General features: G+C 33.4%; 1 pseudogene; it reads left to right on the plus strand.

The window, feature by feature from the left end:
• The first annotated feature begins 1765 nt into the window (after positions 1-1765).
• LOC114896560 overlaps positions 1766-26604 on the plus strand; it is a 39039-nt pseudogene continuing 14200 nt past the window's right edge.

Consider the following 26604-nt stretch of genomic DNA (forward strand, 5'->3'; position numbering starts at 1 on the left):
TGTGATGTCGAAATGGTAGTTGAACGGGATAGAAATTGGACAGAAATGGGTTTTAATCTCTGACCTATCCATGTGAGACTGAGCTTGGAAAATACTTATGAGTCTTGAAATATGTATGTGTAAAGTAAGAATAATTAGTCCACAGTGATATTTAAAATCATATGAGGTAATATATTAAAAATACCACAATTTTTTTTTTTGTAAAAGACAGTTTAAATAAATGACAAAATTAGCTTTGGAAAAATACATGAGAAATTGATGTTGCTGGATGCCTCTGGGGAGAAGAACTGAATGAATTTTCCAAGAATGAGAAAAAGAATTTTTTGTATACCTTTGTATACTCTTTTGGTTATGAACCACGGGAATGTATAGCCAATACAAAGATGAATAAATGATGTTGAAAGCCAAATAAAATGTCCCCTTCTCTATCCTTCCTGAGTCTTTAGAGAGACCACAAGTAAAAGAAATTTGACACATAGGTAAAATGTCTTAGCAGGTAAGACATTATGTTTTAAATATGTAAGCACTGAATAAAGTTAAATCATTTAGATTATAAAAATATTTTTTCATCTCCTCTATTCAGTCCCTTTTATTTGGGTTTAGGATTAAAGTATTAAGACTGATTGTTAGTAAAAACCATATTCAACTGAAAATTGCCTGTTTTTCACTTTTAATATATGTTAGACTACCTGAAAAGCATAAAAATACTAGGCAAAAGTATTTTTACTATATAAAATGTGCTTATTATATAAAATAGTAACTACCTGCTTTGTTCTTTATGTTTAATGAGTCTTGTGTTTAACCTATTTTTGTCTAATCTTTAGCACAAATATTCATTCAGCATTCAACGTTTTTCTAACAGTTTAGAAAATTAAGAAAAACAAATATTAAACATGTTCATGTTTATTCAGCAGCAGACACCCAGTGCTCTATTCCTGTTAAATGGCTTATCCATGTAGTAATCAGATTGCTTTTGAAAGGTAAAAGTGCCAAATACTCAGGTTAGTCTTCGTATGTTAAATAATGTGTTCTAGCCTGCAAACTATTTCTTCCTATGCCAAATAACTCAAAAACAATTATTCACAATGATTATGCAGGGAAATTATTTTAGGATATTGTTAACTAAGCTCAATAATACTTTTAGTTATAAAATAACCTCTCATACCTGTGCAGTGCTTTACACTTTCACATGTTATCATCTGATTTGATTTGATTATCTTTAAATGGCATATGGCTCTTTAACAAAGACAATAGTGATTCAGTTTCTTCCCAGGGCTGAACATGGCATAAGATAAAAATAAAATTTGACGTGAACAAAACATGTAATCCAGCAGGATATGGAGTTTAAAACAGATCTTTTTTTTCCCATTGAAAATCAAATTTGCCACAGACATCGTAATGCCCAAAGGATAATGCTAGAAATGCTATGCAGAGTTAAAAATTATGTCTGTGTTTTGCTGGCACTTATGTTCAAGTATAGTTGTCTCATCACATTTTAAAATGGGCAAAATTCCATTTTGACAGATGGACAAAAGCGGTAAATGCCAACTTTCAGTGTGTCAGAATCATGTACAAAAGGCTTGCTTAGAAGGCCAAGAGAATGAAAATGTTCTAAAATTCATCTATTCTGCTATCAAAAATAAAACATTGCTACTTCAGTTAAGTTTTGTGGCATTTAGGATTACCAGTTAATCACACCTTCAACATTATGGCAATTATGAATAACCACAATAACAAAAATTGCATTGATTTGATAAATCCAGGGATGGCGTAAGATGCTTCAGAAAGTAGAGAGCATTACAAAGGAAAGTCTAGAAACAAATTGAAAGGGATGCTGAGAAAGGGATAAAAGCATTAAAGGTATTGTTAGAGACCTTGGCCTTTAAAGACTTATTCAGTCTTGAGATTCAGAGACTATATTACTTTTTTCTCCTGTGCAGTTTTGTAGACACTAAGTAGAGCAAAATGATACTACATACAATCCCTAAAATTATTTTGTATTGTAAAAATGCAAATGGCAATTTCAATTTATTTTAGGCTTTTATTCAAAAAATAGGCATCAGCTGATTTTTATATTAAGAATATATTTTCCTTGGGGGGATTTTTAAAATGGATAAATTAATGCATAAAAAAGTCAAAAGTTGGGTTAATGTTAGGTTGTAGCATTTTTGACTAAATTTTTTTTGACTAAATTGCAAGCTATTTGATTAAGAATAGCAAATCAAGCATTTCACCATCCCAGGTGTGTTAGTTTTTGTTTTTGTTTTTCTCCCTATGGCTGAAGTAACAAATCACTACAGACAAGGGTTGAAAATAACAGAAATTTATTATCTTATGGTTCTGAAGTTTAGATGTTGCACACAAATCTCACTGGGCTAAAATCAAAATATTGGCGGAGTTGCATTCTTTCCTGGGAGCTCTAGGAAAGAATCCATTTCCTTGCTTTTTCCAGCTTCTAGAGATTGCTCCAATTAGTTAAATCGTGCCCCCTAACTCCATCTTCAAAGCCAGCAACTTTACATCTCTCTTATTGTTCTTCTATAGTCACATCTGCCTCTGACTCTCTTTTTCTGCTTCCCTCTTACAGTTTTAAGTATCCTGTGATTACATTGGACCTTCCTAGATAATCCAAGAAAATGTCTCTAATTTAAAGCCAGCTGATAAGCAACCTTATGTCCATCTTCAATCTTAATTCCTCTTTACTGTGTAATTTAGCATATTCATATGTTCCATGGATTAGTATGTGAACATTTTTTGTAAAGGTAGTTACTGTTGTACTTATCACAGTGTGCCCTCTTGGCTGCAAAAATGCATGTCTATGCTACATGACAAATACATTCACCTCTCATCAAGATCTCCAAAAAGTCTCAACCCATTAGAGCATCAACTCAAAGTGCAAAATCTCAATTTAATCACAGCAGTTAAAAAAGTCCCAAATTTTATCAGCTAAATCATCTGAATTAGATAGATTTGGATGATGCTTTGTGTGTAATTCATTCTGGAGCAAAATTCTTTTCCATCTGTGGACCTGGGAAACAAGAAAATAAGCTATCTATTCCTAGAATACAATAGTAAGAAAGAAATAGGAGTAATGGTAGATATTTCTGTTCAAAAAAAGGTGAAAATGGGGCTTCCCTGGTGGCTCAGTGGTTGAGAGTCCGCCTGCCGATGCAGGGGACGCGGGTTCGTGCCCCGGTCCAGGGGGATCCCACATGTCGTGGAGCGGCTGGGCCCGTGAGCCATGGCTGCTGAGCCTGCGCATCCAGGGCCTGTGCTCCGCAAGGGGAGAGATCGCAACAGTGAGAGGCCTGCGTACCGCAAAAAAAAAATAATAATAATAATTTAAAAAGGTGAAAATGGAAGGAAAAAAGGAAACATTAGTGCCAAGCATTATCAAAATCAAGCTGGGTAAACTCCATTAGGTTTTAAGGCCTGTGAATAGGTGGTGCCACTCTGCACTCCAGGCCCATGACTCCACTCACTGAGTCATCCTTTTATTTTCATTAAAGATCACATGTTTGCAGCTGAGTAGTTTTATCAGACTTGCCTTTAGACATCTGAAAGTACAACAGCCTTTTTTTCTTTTTTTAATAAATGTATTTATTTATTTATTGTTGGCTGAGTTGGGTCTTCATTGCTGTGCATAGGCTTTATCTAGTTGTGGTGAGTGGGGGCTACTCTTTGTTGTGGTGCGCGGGCTTCTCGTTGCGGTGGCTTCTCTTGTTTCGGAGCACAGGCTCTAGGCGCATGGGCTTCAATAGTTGCATCACGCAGGCTCAGTAGTTGTGGCTTGCAGGCTCTAGAGCGCAGGCTCAGTAGTTGTGGCACACGGGCTTAGTTGCCTCGCAGCATGTGTGATCTTCCCGGACCAGGGATTGAACCCATGTCCCTTGCATTGGCAGGTGGATTCTTAACCACTGTGCCACCAGGGAAGTCCTCAACAGCCTTTTTTTTATTTCACATACTCTCTCTGTCCTTTCAGGTCCAAAATGCAGTGTTTCTTCTAGTTTAAAATTCTCAAGAATTTTGTGGGTCTCCTGTGTATGTCAGAGAAATTCACTCCATTGGGGAAGAGATCCCTCCACAGATTTTTCTTAAATAACCTCATATCTATTTTTGTCTTCTGCTGAGATGACTCAGGGGATCTATTCATAACATACTTAATATCTTCTGATTGCTTTTTGTGCAACTAAATACTCAAACCTTTTGTTCTTTCTGAAGTGCTAAATTTGAAAAAGATTGTGAGGAATTTGGCTACAAGCCGAAAACCTATTGGGATCTTTTGGGTCCAACTATAGACAATTACAGGGCAGGCTTCATGAGAATAATCTGTTCCCCACACACCAGATTTGGTGCACATCCAAGGCCTTGCAGTTTTCTAGACTTTCATTCAAAGGCTCAGCACCGCTCGCTTCCATAGGTCAGCCATGTTCATATGCATAGCTGCATTCCTAACCCAGGGGCCTCTATTCTGACACCTTTTAATCAGAGGCCTCAGTTGAGAAAATTCCCAGGCTCCTACACTAAAACCTCATTATTGGAGGCTTTGGCTATCTCCCTACTTCCTAGCTCAAGGTTTCATAAATAGACAGAAGCCTATATTTATCAGGGCTCTTTGACAGTGACGTGATTCTCTTTGTCTGCCCTGTATCCACTTGACTTTCCTGGTGCTCTTCCATGGGGAAAAATGGAACATAAGTGAGCGAGTGCTTCTTTTTGCCCCTTGAGTTCACTGTTGCTGTAAGTAAGTGAAGGCTTATTTGCTACTTTCCGTTTAGCTTGTTGTTCTAATTGACTACCTCAACTCCTGAGTCCTTAGCATTTTCTCTAGGAAGAGTGAATCTCTTAACTGTAGAGTCCTTTGCTATCTAGGAAGGCTGAAAAATTTCTGAATCATCAAGTTCCGATTTCATTTTTATTTAATAGTTCTTCCATTAATCCATCTCTTTCCTCTCTCATTTTACTGTGAGCAGTAAGAAGAAACCAGGTCATACCTTTAACACTATGCTTGAAATTCTTTCAGATAAATGTCCATTTTCTCCATTTACAAGTTCTGCTTTCCATATAATAGTGGGACCTCATTCCACTAAGCTTTCTTTCACTGTACAGCAAGGAGCCTCTTTCCCAGATTTCCAATAGCACTTCCCCATTTCCTTCTGAACTTTTACCAGCAGTGCCTTTAGTGTTCATATTTCTATAGTCTATTCAGAACAGTAGGTATTCTCTAAGGCAATGCATGTTTTTTCTACCATGCTCCTGACTTTGTTTTTTTAATTTTTAAATTTAATTTAACTTTTATTTTTAGCTGTGTTGGGACTTCATTCTGTGCACGGGCTTTCTCTAGTTGCAGCGAGTGGGGACTACTCTTTGTTGTGGTGCGCAGGGCTTCTCACCATGGTGGCTTCTCTTGTTGCGGAGCACGGGCTCTAGGCGTGCAGGCTCAATAGTTGTGGCTCATGGGCTTAGTTGCTCCGCAGCATGTGGGATCTTCCCAGACCAAGGCTCGAACCCTTGTCCCCTGCATTGGCAGGCAGATTCTTAACCACTGCACCACCAGGGAAGCTCCTGACTTTGTTTTGAGCCCTCCCTAGCACAGCTGTTAACATCCATATTACTACTAACAGTTTATTCAAGGAAATCTAGATGTTTTCTATCAAAACCCTTGAAATTCTTTGATCTATAATATTTTTCTATAGCCTTGTAACAATTTACCAAAATTTAGTGGCTTAAACCAACACGAATTTATCATCTTACATTTCTGTAGGTCAGAAGTCTGATTTGGTTCTCACTGGATTAAATTCAAGGTGTTGACAGGACTTCATTGCCTTTTGAAGGCTCTGGTTAGGTGAGGGAAGGGAATCCATTTCCTCATCTTGTCAAGCTTCTACAATCCACCTGCATTTATTGGATCATGACCCCCTTCCTCCATCTTCAAAGTGTGCAATATTGTATTTCTCTGACCATTCTTGCACAATCACATCTCCCTCTGATTCTCTTCTTCTACCTCCCACATATACTTTTAAGGACTTTTGTGATTACATTGGATCCACCTAGATAACCCAGGATAGCGCCCTCATTTTAAGGTCACTTGATTAGCAACCATAACTTCATCTGCAACCTTAATTCCCCTTTGTTGTATAATCTAACATATGCACAGGTTTCAGGAATTAGGACATGGACATCTGTGAAAGGCTATTATTCTCCCTACCACATTAAGTTTAAGGTAGACATTATAGTTGAAGGTATATTGGCTACAGAAAGTAGCAAATCCACTTACTAAATATCTCATGGCATTTCTGCAAAATGGTATCACATGTAGAAATTTTTTCAAACGCCAACACAGAGATTCCCATTCTGTAACTTTAGGGCAGGGCAAGTAAATTGGTATTAAAAATATATATTTCAGCCAAGTTTGCAATAAAAAATTTAACAAGGTCTCAATTGTTCTGAGATATATTGTGATGTATCCTTCCATAGAACTTGTAACAGTTGCAAGAAAAAGTGTGCAAAGATAATCTGAGCATTACTCATGACACCTAGGTTTCAGGTTGTTTTCTGCCATCAGAGGTCTATATAGGACCTTGATTTCTCTAACATAAATTTTACTTTCTGGGATGTGGAGAATCTTTGGAAATATGATGAGACAACTATATTGGAAGTGTTTTGTTAACTTAAGTGTGCTAAATTTTTATTATTATATTTTCCTATCTTTAAGCAACCAAAGTTCAAAATTTAACAGCATGGACTTTTTTTTTCAAAAATGATTGCCATGGTGTTTATTTAGATCTTCCAACATGTCCACAAAGATGCTGAGATAGTTTTAAGTCTAACTTTTATAAACTAGACACTGCTTCATTGTCCTTATTAAGTTTTTTTTGGCATTTTGGTAAAGATATTTAAACTATGCTTTAAATATCCCCTTTTCTCAACTATAACAATACCTCAACTTAATTATGGTGTCAATAGCTTAGATCTAAGGGCATTCAATTTCAGGACCATACATTGAAATTCATCACTTTAAAGCTTTCTTGCATTAAATGAGTAATAAGGGAAAGTGTGTTTGTTCACTTGCTTATTTTTGATTCAGTGTCCATGTACTTGCTTAAAACTTGTCACAGTATCACCAATTGCTATTTTCTGTTATTAAAACCTATGACCAAATATATTATATACAGATGTAAAAAATGTTTTTTCTACCCCAAATACATTTTCATCAAAAGGAAAAAAGAAATCCTGAGTAGCAATAAGTTAAACTACAAAACTAGCACAAATTTTTTGGTAGCATTAACCTTATCAGGTGATTACCTATTTAGATATTTACCAGGAGTTACAGAGACAAAAATGTCACCGAATAAGTAAGAAAGCCAGCAAACTCACTTTACCTACAGATTCTCTGATCAGCATATCTTGTATTTCACTGTGGGTGCTAAAGGCTTGCACTATCCACCTCCCTTCCTCGATTAATATTTGAAGTGATGCTTGTCCTAGAAGAAAGAAATGTCAAGAAGCGAGGCACCTTCAAATTCAGTCTTCATAATTATTGTAGCCAAATTTGGAGGGGATACGATTTCTTTCAGTATCTTCCCAGGGCCAAATATGGTGTGAAACTTAAATTGCCAATACTATAATACAATTACTACACTATTTACTTCTGGATTTATATTACAGACATTGAAACACATTTTGAAAAGATGTGTGAATATTAGTGTATTTATGTTGTTATTCCCCTAGTATCAGTGAAAAGATCATGTGCAAAGAGATTAGATGACTTCCAAGATCCCAGAGTGACACTGCAGTGAAAGTAGCTCAGTCAGTTCAAAACTATGTTTATTAAAGATCTCCAATACTTGCCTTAAAAAAAAAATTAATCAAATAGTCAAATCTTATAATAAGACACACAAAAAACCCTTAAAATTTGTGAAATGAGTTTAGGAATTGTAAGAAAAGTAATTGGTATCTTCAAAACTTCCTTTCAAGCATCACAGGACTAAAACATAAGAGAGAATGAACTGTGTTTGAACTCTGCAGACTAACACTTTTCATCATTGTTAATATGTTTCACTTACATTAACAGTTCTCTGTGAGTTCCCTCTTGTGGCTAATCCAAAATATAAAAAGACATTTTCTTCATTTACCTATGATGGTACTGCATTAGGGAGATAACACACTATAACTGCCAGCTGTATGAGAGATCTGTGTTTCAAATTCTTTTCTGGAGTAGTTTCTTAAATTTGTTGGTGATTAACATACGTATTTTATGCCACTGTTATATAAAGAAATATATTTTGCCAATTATTTTTCCTAGTTATTTTTAAACATATCAAAATAATTGTAAACTAAATTATAACTCAAATATTGTCCTAGGAAATAGTAAAAGTTTTTCTATTTGCGTATAATATAGAAGCATATGAAGCACTTTTTTTTTTTTTTTTTTGCCTCAGAGGAGAAATACTGTTACAACTGTTTTGGAATATTTTGGGGACTTAAGACAATCTATATTTTATGCTTTAGAGCTGTGCTACTATGTGTCCTCATCCTACAACCATTTTATCTCTACCATTCATATTGCATGATTTCCTGTATTAGGATACAATCATTTAGGTTCATAGTTTATCTTCTTAATAAATTATAATCATCGTGCAAGATTCATATGGGATTGGACTCTACACATTCCCCAAACTCTTGGTTCAGTGCCCTAATATATGGTCAGTAAATAATATGAATTCAATTATTAATTCTCATAATCATGAAATTTTATTGGATATATATTATATTTAGATAAATATGAATAATGCAAAATATTTAATTTCAATAAAAAGATGGTCTATCTATATTTAAAAAATAATATGATAAAATATTTTTGTTTACTTTTCATTCACAGTTGTAATTGGTGATTTGTTATCATATGCATAGAAACTTCATAGTAAATTATCTGCATTCGACTAACTACTGGGCTTTCTTACAATAAAACCAATTATGTATCATGACTTCTAAGAATGACAATCAAATAGGATATTAGCAAAGGCTATATTGATTAGACATTAGTGTAGATTGAGTTGTAAATGCACCAAAGAGATTAATTAATATATTATCAATTAACACAAGAGATTAATTAATAAACATATTATCAATTAACACAACAAAAGAGCACATAGAACTTACAGAGTGAAGAGTGGCTCCAAAGGAGGCAATAAGGGCAGAGTACTCATCTCTGACTGAACACAATGATTGCCTGGAGAGCCCCCCTGCTCAGAGATCCTATTTAAGTGACCTGGGGGGTGGCCCTGACGTCAATAGTTTTTAAAAGGGTCTGTTCTATACAAACAAAGCTGAAGGCCGCTGGTGTAGATTTCAGCATGATGCAGACGATGCAGTGACTTGCCAGTGTTACTAAGGATTTGAAATTCATCCTCAGGCAATGGAAAGTTACTACCGGGTTTTAAGCAGGGCAGCCATAAATTCTCATTTGGTTATTGTAGGGAGAGTAAATTATACAGAAGAAAAGACAGAAATGGAAAACTAGTTAGAGACCTGGTCCAAAAGAGGGAAAACAGTGGTCTAGAGTAGTATGATGGCAAAGAACAAAAAGAGAAGTATAAGTAATTGACACAGTGGTTAAAGGTACAGACTTGAGTAATTCTTTCTCCATCCTTCTTAGCAGTGTGATCTCAAGTGGTTACCTTCCTCTATAGCCTCTGTTTTCACTATCTATAAAATAAGAATGATAATGTTAAATTAAATGTGTAGCTATAAGGATTATATGAGCTAACTTAGTAAGATGTTTTGCAATATAGAGTAAACACTTATTATATATCAGGTATATAATTTTGTTTAAGTGGATTGGCTTAAAAGATAATTTGAATAACAATGATTCATTGAAATATTCATTCATCTATTAAGAAGAATATTGCATGTACAAAAGAGAATAGATATAAAGCTTTCTCCTTTCTAAGAGGAAGTATATTAGAGGTCTTATTTTGCTGGTCAATATTGATAATGAAAAGTGGGAGAAGCAAAGTTAGGAAAAGATACCAAAATAGTAATTCGAGAAAGACCCCTCATGTAACAACCATTAAGGATTTTGGAATTCAATAATGTAAAATCCCATTACATTACAAATTTATTCCTGACTTGATATTTCTTTCACTTTGACTTATATAACTTGAATCTATTTTTAAAAGAGCACATCAAAATAATTTATTATAAGATTAAAGAGGTATTTTATTTCTAGAGCATATTATTGCGTGTGACCTATTTTCAAAAGATTTTAAGAAATAATTCAAATTATTTCTTATAATAATGGTTACTTTGAGATCAGAAAGAAATGCTGAAGAATGATAGGAGGGAGTGGCCAATCAGTTAAGAGGGAAATTACAAACATTAAAAGGCAGGAAATCTGGAGTGATATGCTTAAATAGGTAAGAGGAGGAAAAGATCTACTACAGAATAGAGGGACTGGCTTTCTCCAGAACCGTGGACACCTTGTGCACAGGAACAAGTACAAAGCAGAGGACATGCCACAGATGCAAGTAGTTAAGATGTGTGTGTGGATGGGGGAGAGGAAGCTAGTTGTATAGTTTACTTCTGATTACTTTCATTTTTATCAATGCAATATACACATAAAACCATCAGTAAAGATGGGGGAAGAGGTGTTGGAAGTTTGAAGGAGTTAAAGAAGGCATAGAAACAAATATATGTCTGAATTCTCATTTTCAAAGCAAACTTATTTTAACTACATTTTATATACACTTTATTTTTGATGATTTTTTCTTATTACACAAATGTTGAACATATTTAAGTGCAATATATATTTTAAGAAGTTTTTAATTAAGTAAAATGATTTTATTACTGAAAATATGTTTGTAAAATAAAAAGTACTAGATATTTAGATCTTAGCTTCTTTGACTTTTCCTCAGCTTTCCAGAAAAATCTAAATTGACATTTCTGTGATGTCCTATTAACCTTTTCTGTTTTGAAGAATATATTTCTAGTCCAGAGATTTAAAAACTGCACTGATGTAGCACTAGGTAATGGTCATCAACAGGAAAATCATATAGTGTCCCTTAGTATCCATGAGAGATCGGTTCCAGGAGCTCCCATGAGTATCAAAATCTAGGGATGCTCGGGTCCCTCATATGAAATGGTATAGGAGAGTCAGCCTTCCTTATCCGTGAATGCTCTGCATATACTGAGGGCTGACTGCACTATATTCTCCAAATCAGGAAATATTTGAGTGAAAGGAGGCACTGGTAATAATTGAGCTGGAGCAACAGGTATAAATTTGGGCTGTCCTAGGCTAACCAGAATCTACATTCAAGAGCAAGTTTTAAAAGGTATGGGGTTAGAGATGATCTCTGACACTTAGTTATGAAGCTTTATGGAGAGAAAAACAATGTTTTGATTTGGTAAGACTCATTAGTACTGCAGTGTACCATGAAGAAGGCTATATTTTTTCAAGATTTTTATAAATTCTCACAGTGACATATACTACAGTAAAGAACTAGGCTTCCTTTAGGCAGTAACAAAAAGGGAGGCAATATATCTAAATCAACAAATTCTCTCCAGCCTATAATAAAATAGATATCCCAGAATAGCATTCTCTTACAATGGCAAAAACTAAGCTGTGGCAAAATTATGTTTTCAGAGTCCTTTTCTGTTTTCTTTATGTTATCTTAGTGTAAAAAATTTATTAAATGTTCAAAGTGGGATTGTACTCTTCTTCTTTTTTGATTATAAAGATTTATATTCTGATGTCTTGGCTAGTTAACCCCACTATTGAGAGGATTCTATTAATTGCCCAGAGTAATCACATTCTCTGTACGCTGCAAGGGCCTTTTAGAAAAACCTGTAATACAAGTTTAGCATCAATAAATTATTATAGAAATAGCTTTTTTTCATGTTATGAGTGCATGTCCTAAATCAATGATAGATCAATATTAGTTCCAATGGTTAATAATACAATTAATGTATTATCATCATCAACCATCAACACGTAACATAGAAAGTAATTTTTGATAAGTGTGTATAGAAGCTTAACACTGGTGCTTTTACATGCTGTTACTATTGTATGCAGTATGTCACCAAAAGTTACCACTCTCTCCTCACTGATGCTTAACTCCTTTATCTCTCTTCAACCTCATACCTAGCCAGTTAGCAAGATTGTTTAATTGGCCAACAAACCTTTCTATAATCCACCTAATGATCTTTCCGTTGGCCCTAACTCTAGATCACTGCCATCCCTTTTCTATATTAGAGACCATTAAATTTCCTCCCTGGCTTCTGTCTTATTCACAACTGCTTCTAAGGGAAATTGTCCCGCTTTTTGGCTTTATTCATGTTGCAAATATGTGTCCATAAATGTTTACCCTCTAAATAGTTATAGTTTATCTAATAGGAATAACCATTGCTTTGAAAGCAATTAAGCTATAATTTTTGTTGTCATTAAAAGGCAAGTTAGATTTAGCAATCTCTCTTTCTCAACGTCTGTTTATCTTTCTCTCTCTGTGGACTCTAATCTGGGAAATACTTAGATCAATTAATCCTGGGACCTGAAACTGAAATATGCATAAATAGAAGGAAGCTATAAGATACACTAGGAGACACAAAAAGATCCCGATTAAAGCAATGGCATAAAATCAGAAGCTACGTGCAAAAAGAAATGATAGTATAGAAAAGACATAGGGTATTAAAACAATCATCCAGCAAATTAAAAAGGAAACAAGAGGGTAAAGAAAATTAGTGTACTGGGGAAGATCTGTATTCTCTTTCTACTGAGCTTTTTAGAGTTACCCATCTTCTGCAGCCTCCATAAGACCTTCCTTCATTACTGTTCTCATTTAGGGTTACTCATGAGACTTTCTCCCTTTACGGCTGGATATTTAGCTTTGCAGGTACCAAGATAACTCCCTTCCCTTGCTTGAGTTAGTCTAAGGGACTTTCTATTCCTTGCAAACAAGAAAACCTAGCTAGAACACCATAATCCATACTGCAGCCAGAGCCACCATCTTTTAATACCGATCTCATCATGCGTGTTACGATAATACGATTTATAAACGCTTCATGATATGACGATTACATATCAAACCTCACTCTTTATACTAGAGTCACACTATATTTCCTCACCCCCCTCTTTTATCTGCTATACTCTCATTCATTTTTCAGGTATCAAATTATGTGATATCATCTCTGGGAATTTCTACTCGATTCATGACAAAAATCTGCATGTGTGCTTCTGTTACGCATTCATGTAGGTTCCAGTGGTTTCCCCCTTAAAATTTATCACTTTTTTATTGCAGTCTACTGTTGACATGCCTGTGTAAGGATTTACAGAGTTTTGCATGAGAATTCTAGTAAGGCTGTTCATCAGACTCAGGCAAAACCTATAATCAGAACTGACATTATACTACACTGTCCTCAAGGTTATGTGAGCTGACAGCTCCCCATCTCAGGATGGGACTTTTGGAAAGGAATAATGAGTGAATAGAGCAGGAGAAAGAAGAATTAGAGGCAGCATGGCATTCAGAGGTCTATGTGCAGATAAATGGGAAAGGTTTGAGCAGCTGCTAAAACACGCATTTTATTAGTAAATAATTGTGATTATTTAATGACATAATTTTGTTTTATATTCTGTGTTCAATTTTTCTCAAATGACTACTAAGTTGTTAGAACATAAATCCTGATGAAGTTGTTTGTACTTAACTATTTAATAATGCAACATGGATGCTGTGTATTTCTTTTGTTTTAGGAACATTAGGAAAAAAATCTTACCCAGACACTAAGGATAACATGAAATAAGAAAGTTTAAAAACTGTTTTTATCTGCTTATGAAGGATCCAGGGATTCAGCTTATTTTTACTTCCTTATGTCTTGGCTTCCTCCTTTCCATTTCCTTTTCTTTTTTTTTCTTTTTTTTTTTGCGGTACGCGGGCCTCTCACTGCTGTGGCCTCTCCCGTTGCGGAGCACAGGCTCTGGATGCACAGGCTCAGCATCCATGGCTCACGGGCCCAGCCGCTCCGCGGCATGTGGGATCTTCCCAAACCAGGGCACGAACCCGTGTCCCCTGCATCGGCAGGCGGACTGTCAACCACTGCGCCACCAGGGAAACCCCCTCCTTTCTGTTTCCTTATCTCTATTTCACCTAATTTTATCTTACATACAACTATTTATTTCTTCTTTTGTTTGGCAAGGTACGAGACATTTGACAAGCCTGAGCCTCCATGTTTTGAGAGATCTTTGTCACTTGTCTCACATGCTTTATTATTCAAATCTGTTCTGACTTGGTCTCACTAAAACTTTGGACTTGTTACAATAAAATGTATCAGAGAGGAAAATCCACTCAACACAAAGCTCTATTAAATGCAACATAAAGAACCATGATTTGTATCCTAGTATCCTATGTTTAGCCATACTGGCTTTCATTTTGAGTTCTGCTGCTACAAGATTTTTTTTCCTATCAAAAAAAAAAAAAGAGTAAGAAGGAAATGCATCAGTCTAGACTATTTATGTAGAAAAGGCTTGAATTATTAACAAATTACAACTGATTTTCTGAAAAGCATGCACACTTTATTGAACTATTATAATGAGTCCACTTAAGCACACTCTCCCTCTTTGTTCCTTTATTTTATGATCTATGTCACACCACACACTGTGGAACACATTTTCTGAACTAATTTACATTGCCAAGAAATTGGAGACAGCAGTTTATAGGAAGCAAAGCATATTCTATCAGATGCTTTTTTATTAAAGTACATTGTCTTCTAATACTCTTACTCTTGCTTGATATTCTGTGTCATAGAATCTCAATCTGTGTATTTTATTGAGGGTGGTTCATGCTGTAATTGCCTAACTTTTTGGTAAACTATGATTTCACATGCAAAAATTAAATATAAATTTATTTACAATTATTAAACCATAAATAACATTACTGCTACTTCTTGGAAACAGGCCTGAATTAAAAAGGTCTTTTAATGCATTTCTTCTCTAAAACATTAATCTGTTTTAAAGCAATATGCTGACAATGTTGTCATAATAATGAAAGCAACTCCATTTGTGTTCAAGTAATAAGGATTCCTAAGAATATCTTTAGACTCACCAAAATATGACTCATTCCTGAGGTCTAAAATGCCAAATATTAACTAGTCATGTGTTAATCTACTATTTCTATAAAAAAGATGTAATTTCTTTGATGACAATTTTTTGTTTAAATATATTGAAGTTAAATAATTTAAAGAGAAATACATGAAAAAATATTTATCCATGTAATTCACAGAAAATCAATTCTGTTTAATGGTCTCCTTTCAGTTAAAGTTAGACTTTATACTTAATTCCATGTGTGTTACTAAATTTGAGTGTCTACCTTTTAAAAAACTATCAGTTGTAAAATATTTACATTCTCATTCATTTTGACTTGAGAGATTCTAAAGCAGTTTACTACAAAATTTAATAACCATTTAAAGAAATAATTGTCCTTTCTAAAATAGCATGATTAGCATATTTGGAAAATGTGTTAAAGGAAGCACAACTTTGAAGTAGAAACCGTTTCTCATCACTGGGCATCTGGAGAAAAACCCTCATCTATCTCAATGGGGAACATCATGCCAGGACTACAACAAAAACAGGCCCTGCTGAAACCAGACATAATATTGTACTTCCATTGCAAATTCATTTATCCACATGCAGAGTTCACTTTTTCTCGCTCTTCTCCTTTCTCTTCAAACCCCAAATAAAACATCCTCAGTCTTCACTGTTTCAAATAATAACCTGGGTTTCTACTTCACTGAGAAAATTGAAGCAATGATAAAAGGTAGATGTATTATTTATTCAGTACAATACTGAATGGTAGTAGTGAAACCAGGTGTCATCACTTGCCCCTAAACTCAGGGGGAAATAATTCAGTCCTTCACTATATAGTGTATTATTAGCCCTGGGATTTTCACAGATGCCCTTTACCAGATTGAGGAGGTTTCCTACTATTATTATTATACTGACAATTTTTTATCTTTAATAGGTGTTAAATGTTTTTAAAAGTTTTCAAATCCTTTCTCTGCACCTACTGAAATGATAATACAATCCCTTCTCTATCCTGTTAATATAGTGAATTCTATTGGTTGTTTTTAAATGTTAATCCAATCTTGCAGTACTGGATAAATCCCCCTTGACCTTGGCTTACACTTTTAAATATTATTGAATTTAATGTGCTAATATTATAATTAGGATTATGGTATCTATATTCATAAGGGAAATTGGTCTAGAATTTTTTTTGTAATGTCTTTACTAGATTTTTCTTAATTATAATAGCTAATACAAGTTAGGCAATGCTCTCTCTTCCTCTATACACTGAAATAGTTTATGCAAATTGGGTCTATTTGTTCTTTCAGGTTTGACAGAATTCACCAAACCATTTGGACCTGGGGTTTTCTTTTGGTGGGATTGATGACAAATTAAATTTCTTTATTTGGTATATGCTGTCTTCTATTTTTTCTTCTGTCAGTTTTGATCAGTTGCATTTTTTATGAAATTCACCCATTTTATTTAAATAATTAAATTTGTTGTTTTTGTTATTAATTTCTTTTTTTTAATTTTTTAAGTTTCATTACCTTGTGATAAAAATATTTTTGCATTATTTCTTTGCTGAATTTATTGCTGCTTTCTTTATGTTCTAATGTGTGATCAATTTATGTGAGTCCTATGTTTACCTGAGATGAAATTATATTCTCTAATATGGGGTTTTAAGTGCTGGTATATTTTTATAAGATCTATGATCTTTTTATAATACTGTTTAGGTATTTTATATTTTTGCCTACTCTTTTGCCACTTAACATTTCTTTAGCTGATAATGGTGTGTTAAGTTCTTCTTCTATGAATAAATTTCTTTCTATTTTTTGGCTCTCATATAATATTTTATTTATAAAGTTGATTGCGCTCATTTCTTGCGTACATGGTCATAACTGTTATATATTTACTATGAGTGTGGCTCTTAGAATTTAAAGTTGTTCTTTATTGATTATATCTAATATTTGGTGTCTGAATTCTGCCTTCTCTAGTATCAGAATAGCAATACTTGATTTCTTTGTTTACTTTCTCTTGGATGGTATAGTTTTCTCATCCTTTAAATTTTAGTCTTTAGAGTCACTTTGCTTTGGGTATGCCTCTTGAATACAGTATTAAAATTAGTTTCACTTTATGAGCCAATTAAATTTTTTTGTATGTTTAATCAGTGTCAATTGCATTCACATTTATTTGATATAACAAATATGCTTGGCTTTGATTCTATCATGATATTTTTTGTTTATGTTATATATACTGTATTCCATTCCTCTATGCGTGTTTTTTTTCTTTGTCCAGTATTATTGCTCTGGCATTTATGAAGCTCATGTTTTTATTCTAATGGCTATGATTATACTAATAACATATGTAGTACTCTTATCCTTTTTTTCCCTGCTTAAACTTTTAATATGGGTGTTGTAGCTACCAAAAAATCTTTGGACTCTGCTATGGACTAAATTTCATCCTCCCCAAACTCATATACTAAAACCCTAAACCGCCGTGTAATGGTATTTGGAGATGAAGCTTTTGGGAAATAATTAGGTTTAGATGAGGTCATGACGGTGGGGTCTTCACGATAGGATTAGTACTCTTATAAGAAGAGACATCAGAGAGCTCTCTCTCTCTCTCCCCTGTGAGGACGTGCAAGAAGCAAGTACCTGCAAGCTAGGAAGAGAACTCTCACTAGAATCTGACTATGATGGCACTTTGATCTCATATTTCCAGACTCTGGAACCGTGAGAAAATGAATTTCTGTTACTTAAGCCACCCTGTCTATAGTATTTTGTTATGGCAGCCCAAGCTGACAGAAACAGATTCTCATATGATTATATAAAAATCTATGAGCTTAATTCTAACTTTTGCCGTCCCTCTCTCCTCCTTCCACATTTTTAGTTGTATTATTTACATCTTGTCAATATGTTTCTCAGTTTTATATTGGTTATAGCCTTTGTTCCAAACTTCTACTCTTTGATCTATAATTAAATATTTTCAATGCATACATTCTATTAAAATGTTTATTATCATTTCTTGGTTGGAAGAAGCTCATTTTCTAGTAGATTTCTCAGGAGGATTCTAAGTGCTCCTTGTGTTTTTGCATGTTCAGTAGCTTCCTATAGACTTGATTCTTGAACGGCAACTTGGCTAGATGAAAAATCTTTGGATCATTTTTATTTTCTGAATTCTTTGTTGACTTACATTCCCTGTTCTGTCAAAAATCAAGAAGTCTGACACCAATCTGATGATTTGTCCTTTATTAGTAAACTTGGTCTTTTTGCCTGAAGGCCCTAAACATTTCTTCTTTTATCTTTATTGCCTGACAATTTTGATAGGACCCGTCTTGAAGTTTCTAGGTCAATGTTCACTGATACATAAGCCCTTTCAATATACAGATTCAGGTATACTTTTATTTTTAGTATGTCTTCTTAGATTATAGTGTACATGCTTTTCTGTTCCACTGTTTTATTTTATTTTATTTCTCACAGATGCCAAAATATACATAAATGTCTGTCTGTATATAAGGGTGTGTGTACATGTACATGTGTGTGTGTGGAGAGAGAGAGAGAAAGAACCAAAAGAACAAAATTTTTAAAAAAAGAAGAAAAAATAATCCAAGAGAAAATGTTACATAAAAAAAGATACTCAGTCGTTTGTATCATATTTGGAAATTTTTGCATAGGATACTATACTAATAAATACTAAATTTGTATTTTAGTATTTAAAATAAATACTAAGTCTCATTTTCATTTTGGAAGGTTATTTTTGCTTTGTGGTTGCTTTTTTTTGGGGGGGGAAGAGAATGGATTTTTATCATCTGATTTTTTTTTAAATTATGAGTTCTACAATTCCAATCCAACATTCCAAGTTTCATTCCATCTTTCCTTATTTGTAACTTCTTTTCCCAATCATGAAAATACTGGTTTTCATTATTTGCAATATATTTACTAATTGGTTCAACCTTAGTATACATATTAATCATGTATTAGAAATACCAAACACTGATGCAGAAACTAGGCTGGTATTTTCAGGAGGCAGAGAGAAGCAAATAGGCCAGAGCAGAATGAGCAGGTCAGAGAGAGGTGAGAGTTTAGCTTGGAAAATTAGTCTAGGATTTAGATTCAATTATGAGCAATAAGCTGGGTACAGAAATATTTTAAAGATACCAGCCATGCTTTGCTTACCAGGGTTGGAGCAGTTATGAACAAAAGCATGTATAATAAGAATTTGATTCTATGTTTACTTTCAAATATTATCTAGCTTGATTGTGATCCATTTCCTCTTAGGAAAAAAAAGACCCAAAGTGTGTTTGGGCTTTGTTCCTGGGAGTTAAAATTTGCATTCACTTCCTTTACATGTTCACATATGGCAGAGTTTCCTAAAATCATCTTCAGAGAATGTACTTTTTTTGGTTAGCTTTATTTTGTATTGTTTTTGAAAATTCTTTATGTGAGTAAATAAATGTGATTAAGAAAACATTTAACTTCTCTTCAGCTCTACATTTCTGCAATTTATTTGACCATCATTTTTCTTTATGTAAATCCTTTTAATGCTTCAGATCAGTTCCATGAAGTACACTTAGGGAAACAATTAGGCAAATTCCAAGTCAATAAGAAATTGCAGACATATTGTAACCCCTTTTCAAGGGATAAGAAATATAAAAGGCTTGTTGAGGAGAACAATACTGTTAGCACCAGGTTTGAATAGGAAAAAACCTTCCTAAGTGGGCTTAGCATAGATGCATTCCCCAGTAAAATGTTTCCTCTTTAATGAGGAAGCATAGACTCAGAATTTGAAGAAATTAATCACTCTCATACCTAAAAGCCACTTTTTAAAAGGGTATTCATTTTCATGACTGTGGTATAATGTTTCCAAAGATGGAATTTATCGAGAATAAAATAAGGTCTGAGTCTCTCCAACAAATCAAAGTTATCAAAGCAACTGCATTCAGCAACTTGATTATAGAGGATAGAGTAGATCTGAAACACATCATTAGATTGCTTTGCTTCCACCAGAATTTTAAAACCAAAATAAAAGGTAGCATTATGAAGTCTGTAAAACTTCCTTTGAGATAAAACAAGAGTCATGATTTTAGAAAGAATATCAAATACATTATCAAAAGAAAATGGAAATTCCAATTTGGTCAGACCACTCTTTTTGCCCACTGCTCTACAGATTTCAGAGTCTTAATTCTGACTCTAAAATGCTTTAGTAAGTATTCATTTGCAGAATTATGTGTTAATGCAGTGAATTGTTATATAGAAGACGCACTCTTCAAAGTTGCCTTATTTTGTATGCAAATATTAAATGACTTTCTATGACTTAATTTATTTATCAAATGAATGGCAGTAACATATGTCCTTATATATAAATTTAGACTTACATAGATTCAAATGAGTTATGGAAGTAAATTATACATGTTCCATTGATTTTATAGAAAAAAACAGATATATAAATATATACCCAAAATGGTGGCTTAGTAATTGTCACATAAATTGGGTACTTGACAGAAACAGAACTAGGAGAGAGTTTCATATGCCAAGGCACTGCACAGCACTGTTATGCTTGAGAAACACCAAAGCAACTTAGTTCTAGCCACATACCATTGCACCATACATCTTAATCATTTAAAAACTCCTGTTTAACCTTATATAGTAAAGATTCAAAGCCTGATGTAAACATAAGTAAGAATCAATGAAGTTTCATTATTTACTTCTTGTTTGCTTTCAGTGAGTCCATATGATTAAATGAGTGGAAAGGCAAATAACTAATACAAATATATAATAACTGTAGTAATATTACTAGAGCCTTCCTCTATCTATGTAAAATTCCAATCTTAAGATGTGTGTGTGTGTGTCTGTGTGAGTTTGAGCATGCATGTATACAGATATTAAGTTTTGCAGGCAGAGAGACCTGGAGTTTGAATCCTTTCTCTCCCATTCTAGCTGCATGCACTTGGTAAATTCAACAATACTGAAAACCACAATTTCCACATCTTTAAAAAAGGATGATGATCGTTACTTCAAAGCATTGCAGAATATCCTCCCAACAAACATATTTTGTACTGGAACCAGCTCACACTGGCATGCAAAAGCCACACATATGCATCTTTTTTCAACTCCTGTTCAGTGACATCACATTGACAGCTTGAAAGCAGACTTGGTGGTAGTATTCACACCATGAAAACCACCAAGACATATCACCTCCCTCTGCCTAGAAGCAGTTTTCATGGCACACAACTGAATGGCATATTATATGTACACAATGAATAGTAGTTCTGTAATCATTATTAAACCATTTAATTCTGGTTAATTTATAAATTATAAATATATATGAACATCTAAGAGACTTTGAGGGAAAGTAGCCCTAATTTAAGGTTTGAAGACCAGTAATATATAGCAATAATGATAACAACAAAAATTTAGAAATCCTAAATTTCTAAATTAAATAACCTTCAGTGGCTCTCTCAACATACAGATATATTTATGTAGAATTAGACAATTTTCCTAGTACTTTGTGATTAATATAATTTATTGCATTGTTGCCACTGGTTTACTGTATCTATCTATGCTTTCTTTTGGAATTCAGAGAGCTGTTTGTGCTTTCGTCTTTCATGTATAGTTTGTTAGGTGTATGCATCTGCCCTTGGAGTCCACGATTTATGCTACCCTAAAAATAAAATTCTCTAAGTTCTTAAAACACAAAATAAAGTGTAATTTAATGTCACATTAGACTGATTTTTCTTCTGGACAAGAATGCAAAGTGAATCAATTTCTGTTGTTGACATTGACAGGGCAATACCCTAGATTCCCATTATGTCCAATCCTATAATGGTGGTAACAATTTTTTTTAGCTTTGCTTTTTATCGTGCTGTGAATTTCAATAGAAATACTGATTCAAAATTTCCTTAATGGATTTTTTTCCTACAGTATGTGCTTTTACTTATGAGTGGGTAACTCTATATACTAGCTTGCAAAAATGGGTAAAATATTGTAGATTGTTGTTATTATTTCCATGAAGAATTGTATGAATTGTTCTTGGAGGTAGAATCAGAAGTGCAGTGAAAGTGCACAAAAGAACAAATAAATCAAGGAGAATATATAGGACTGTGGAAAGTAACGTCCATTCTTATGAAAAGAAATGCATACTTTTCTCTGGTGATTCTTCTCTGTTGTTAAAAAGTAAGTTGCTGATATCCATGCATGCTTACCATAAGATGTCTTTCTTATACATACTCTTTCCTTGGGCACTTTTGTTGTTTTTCTATATTCTCCACAATGTGGGAATCAGTTGTTAGCTTTAAATGAAAAGTTTAAAATGGCAACGTTAGTTTGTGTGTCTATATATGTAAGAGCTTGGATCTGCAATAAAAATTGCTGTTATGGCAAATAGGTGGTACAGTATAAGGGAACATTTTAATCTAAAAAATTAATTACAAAGCATTTTGGAAAAATTTTAAATTATATTTTGATAACCACATTTGACTTTCTGATCATAAAACTTCAGAGTAGGAGAATACTTCTATCTCAGTGAAAACTACTGAAATAAATGTCAAGCTGAATTCAGGCTTTGAGACCATTTCATTTGCTGTGAGTTAATTAATCTAGTTAATTGTCAAGTAAAGGAGTTATTATATGTTTCAGTGTTTGATCTTGAAGTAAAAATCATATAAACATTTCTGCTTCCATACTGGTAGAGAAACTAACACTGGATTAGCCCTTCCACCATAAACAACTAAAAAATGGACAAAATATACAAAAAGTACTAATTTTATACATTGCCTAAAAGGGAGCACAGGTTTGAAATTTTAATGTGTAATATGGAAATCAGATCACTGTTTGCCAATAGCTAGAGGAGAGGGAGAGGATTGGCTTCATAGGGATACAAGAGAATTTTGTAGGGAGATGAACATGTTCTGTGTCACTTTGTTGGTTGTTGTACAACAGTTTACATTAGCTACAACTGAACAAATTATACACACAAAACTGGTGAATTTTATTTCATGTAAATTACACCTTGACAAAATAGTTAGAAGAATTGATCATAGACCTAAAAATAAAAAGTCAAACCTATATCATATCTAGAATAATATTTTTGAATATATCATACTGGTTCTTCAATAACAGAGTTTTGTTAGATATCACAAATAGACACAAATACACTCTAGGTAAAAAGAAAAAAATAAGTAGAGTCTCATCAAAAATAGTGGAAATATTTTCCACTATTCCAAATATATATATATTTTTATTTTTCTACCTTTACTTTTTTGTTGTTTCTGTGGTTTTTTTCTTGTTTTTGTTTTTTATTTATTTTTTGATTATTTTTATGTGTATATTTTAAGCATGTGATAAAAAGAATATTGCAACCAAATAAATCATAATTTAATTTCTTAAATTATTTAGAGAAAATCTTAAAAAACAGCTAAAGTAAATTAAACATTTCACAGAGAAAAGCAAAGAACAATTACAGAAGACATTTCATCAAAAACTGCAAAAGACAGTTACAAATTTAAATTACCAAAAGGAAAAACAAACAGAGAGGGACAGCCTTATCACTGTTAAATTCTATAGCTAGCAAAAATACCTTTAAAAAGTGATGGAAAAATAGACTTTTTCAGACATATATAAAGTGAAACAATTAATCACCAGAAGACCTGAACTACAAGAGATGTTAAAGAAAGTCCTCAGTAGAAAGAAAAACTCACTCAGATGGAAGTCTGAATCTACATAAAGGAGTAAAACTCACTGAGAAAAGGTAAATATGTGGACAAGTATAAATGACTTGTCATTTTGAACATTATCTTCAGGGACTTCCCTAACAGTCTAGTGGTTAAGACTCCATGCTTCCACTGCAGTGAGCGTGGGTTCAATTCCTGGTTGGGGAACTAAGGTCCCAAATGCTGCATGGTGCAGCCAAAACAAAAATAAATAAAAAAGACAACAATCTTCAAAGTCGACAATTAAAAAACAAATATTAACAATATATTGGGAGGTTTATAACATATGTAGAAGTAAAACATCTGACAACAATAGCAAATAGGCTACTAGGGCAAAATAAATGTCCTATAAGAACAGAACATAAGGTTCTTACAGCATATGTAATATATTAGTTGAAAACAGAGTGTGATAAGTTAAAGTCATATAAATGTCAACTCTAAAACAACTATTGTTTTCAATAATTAAAAACCAACAAAGGAAGATGACAGAAATATATGGAAAAGAGAACAAGAACAGATGGAATAAGAGAAGACAAATAATAAATGATAAATTTAAGCTCAATTATATATTATATATGAGATATATAAAATTACATAATTCTATTAAATGTAAATTATCTAAACACCCCAATTAAATGGCAAAGATTTTCAGATTATACATAAAAAAGCGAGACTCCGTGATATACTGCCTATACATAATCCACTTTAAACATAAATATACAAATAAGATACATACATAAGGATAAATATGATACAGCATTCTAACACTAAACAAAATGCTAAAATGAATATATTAATATTAGACAAAAAGCCAAAACACATTAGCTGGGATAAAAATGGAAATTTTATGCTGATAAAATGTCAATTCTTTATGGTGACGTAACAATCCTAAATGTTTTTACACCAAATTAAAGAAATCCACAATACATGAAACAAAAACTGATAGAAATACAAGAAGAAATAGACTCATTCACAACTTTAGTCAGAGGTTTCAACATTCCTCTCTGTTTCTATTTTTATCTCATGTGCATTAATTTTTAAAACTATTTCATGGGCAAAAGAGAAATAAGGTTACCTGTTAGAAATTATCTGTTATGTTATACATAATATCTATAAAATTTGATGTTTATATTATTTAACTTATCTATATTTTCTTTATTGTTGTCTTTTCTGCTGAATTTGGAAGAAGAATATTAAAATTTAGACATATAATTATAGTTAATTTTAGCAAATTCTATTAAGCTCATTCTAAATTATTAGAATCTTCATGTTTGCAATATTATGAAACAGTTGAGAAATAAGTGACAAGCCACATGAAGCTAGTACATATAATACACTGCTTTTATTACTGTTGAAGGGCTAAGGTAAGAGTTGATCTTGGTGAGAAAGCCAAATTGGACTGTTTACAGAGCTCCACAGAACAGCAGTGTCAGGCTAGGGAAGATGTCCCTCTACCAAAAAACAAATCTGCTCCTGGAGGGAAGAGAGCAAAATGTGGGTTTTCTGTGAGTAGTCTCCACGAGGCATAAGAATAGAGCTGAGTGAGCAAGCTTGTTCTTCTGTTGCCAAATTTGCAAGCCAGACAAGCCATAACACCTTTCCTAAAACAGAATTAAGAAAAGGGGCAGAAAGAGGTTGGAAGTGTTACACTAATTAGCTTTATCAGCATGAAGGAAAACATCAACAATAAGTGTGATGTACTTTCTATTTGAATGGATTTTTCAAAATGTTTACCATTAAAATATCACTCAAAATTGGAGCACTTTTCCATTATCAAAATATTTTAAAATATGATAATTAGTATTAGGAGTTAGCTAAATAACCCAAATCAGGTTGCCATACTCAATTTGTGTTTATACAATAAAATATTCCTCAAAAATTTCTGAATATATCTAATTCAAATAAACTGCTAGAAACACCATCTAAAAATACAGATGTCAATCACATATGTTTTATTTTTCCATAAAATATTCAAAAAAAGGTACACATGTTGAGTCAGTAAAATGTCTTTCAAACAAATATCTACTGGGAGTTTTTGTAACAGTCTTTCTATAAACAGAGCATGCTTTGGAAAGTAATCATTTTAGTATATTAATCAGTAAAGTGTCTGTGGCATTTTGACGAGATTTAATTTGGAGTGTAACATGCATAATATCAGCAAGATTCCCCCAGACACACAGAAAAATATAGCAAATCAAATTTCCCTTTTAACCAAATGTATTGGAAAATAGTAGAGCATCAATATGTAACCTCCCTTGAAACCCAAGGTGAATATTTAAAAAACTAAAAGGGAAACATGAGGAAAACCATTGTGAAGACAGAAGCATCTTAGCATGATCATTCTATGAAAAACTGAACTAAAGACAAAACATAGGTTCCAAAGATTCCTATGATATCCTGGAGGGTTGCCTTTTACATACTATCAGTCATTGGCATTTGCCCTCTCATCACTGTCTAGTCTGTATTCCACAATGGAGCAGTGGCCATTCTTTGAAACACTCAACCCACCAAAATAACCCAATGCCTTATGTTTTTACTGTGTTACCATCAGTTTTCAAAGATGATATTTAACTATGTTAAGGGTCAAACTAAGCAGACAAAAAACGCCTGGCAGTTTTGTTGAAAATAATTGGAATGGAAAAAGATAGAGGTGGAAATGAACCAAGTATTCAAAACTGATAAGGCTAAATGGGAAACACAATAAAAATCATAGAGAACAAAAAAAGTAAATGCGCTCTTTTAATATGTGAGGCATAAAAAGGTTGCTTGTGAATTATTTAAAGATAAAGTTGAGAAGGTTAAAACATGACAAACTTGATATACAGGGAACATAATCACCGACTTTTTA

Source organism: Monodon monoceros, unplaced genomic scaffold, assembly GCF_005190385.1.
Source record: "Monodon monoceros isolate NGI ecotype Baffin Bay Population unplaced genomic scaffold, NGI_Narwhal_1 Super_Scaffold_16, whole genome shotgun sequence".
In the NCBI taxonomy this organism is placed as follows: Eukaryota; Metazoa; Chordata; class Mammalia; order Artiodactyla; family Monodontidae; genus Monodon; species Monodon monoceros.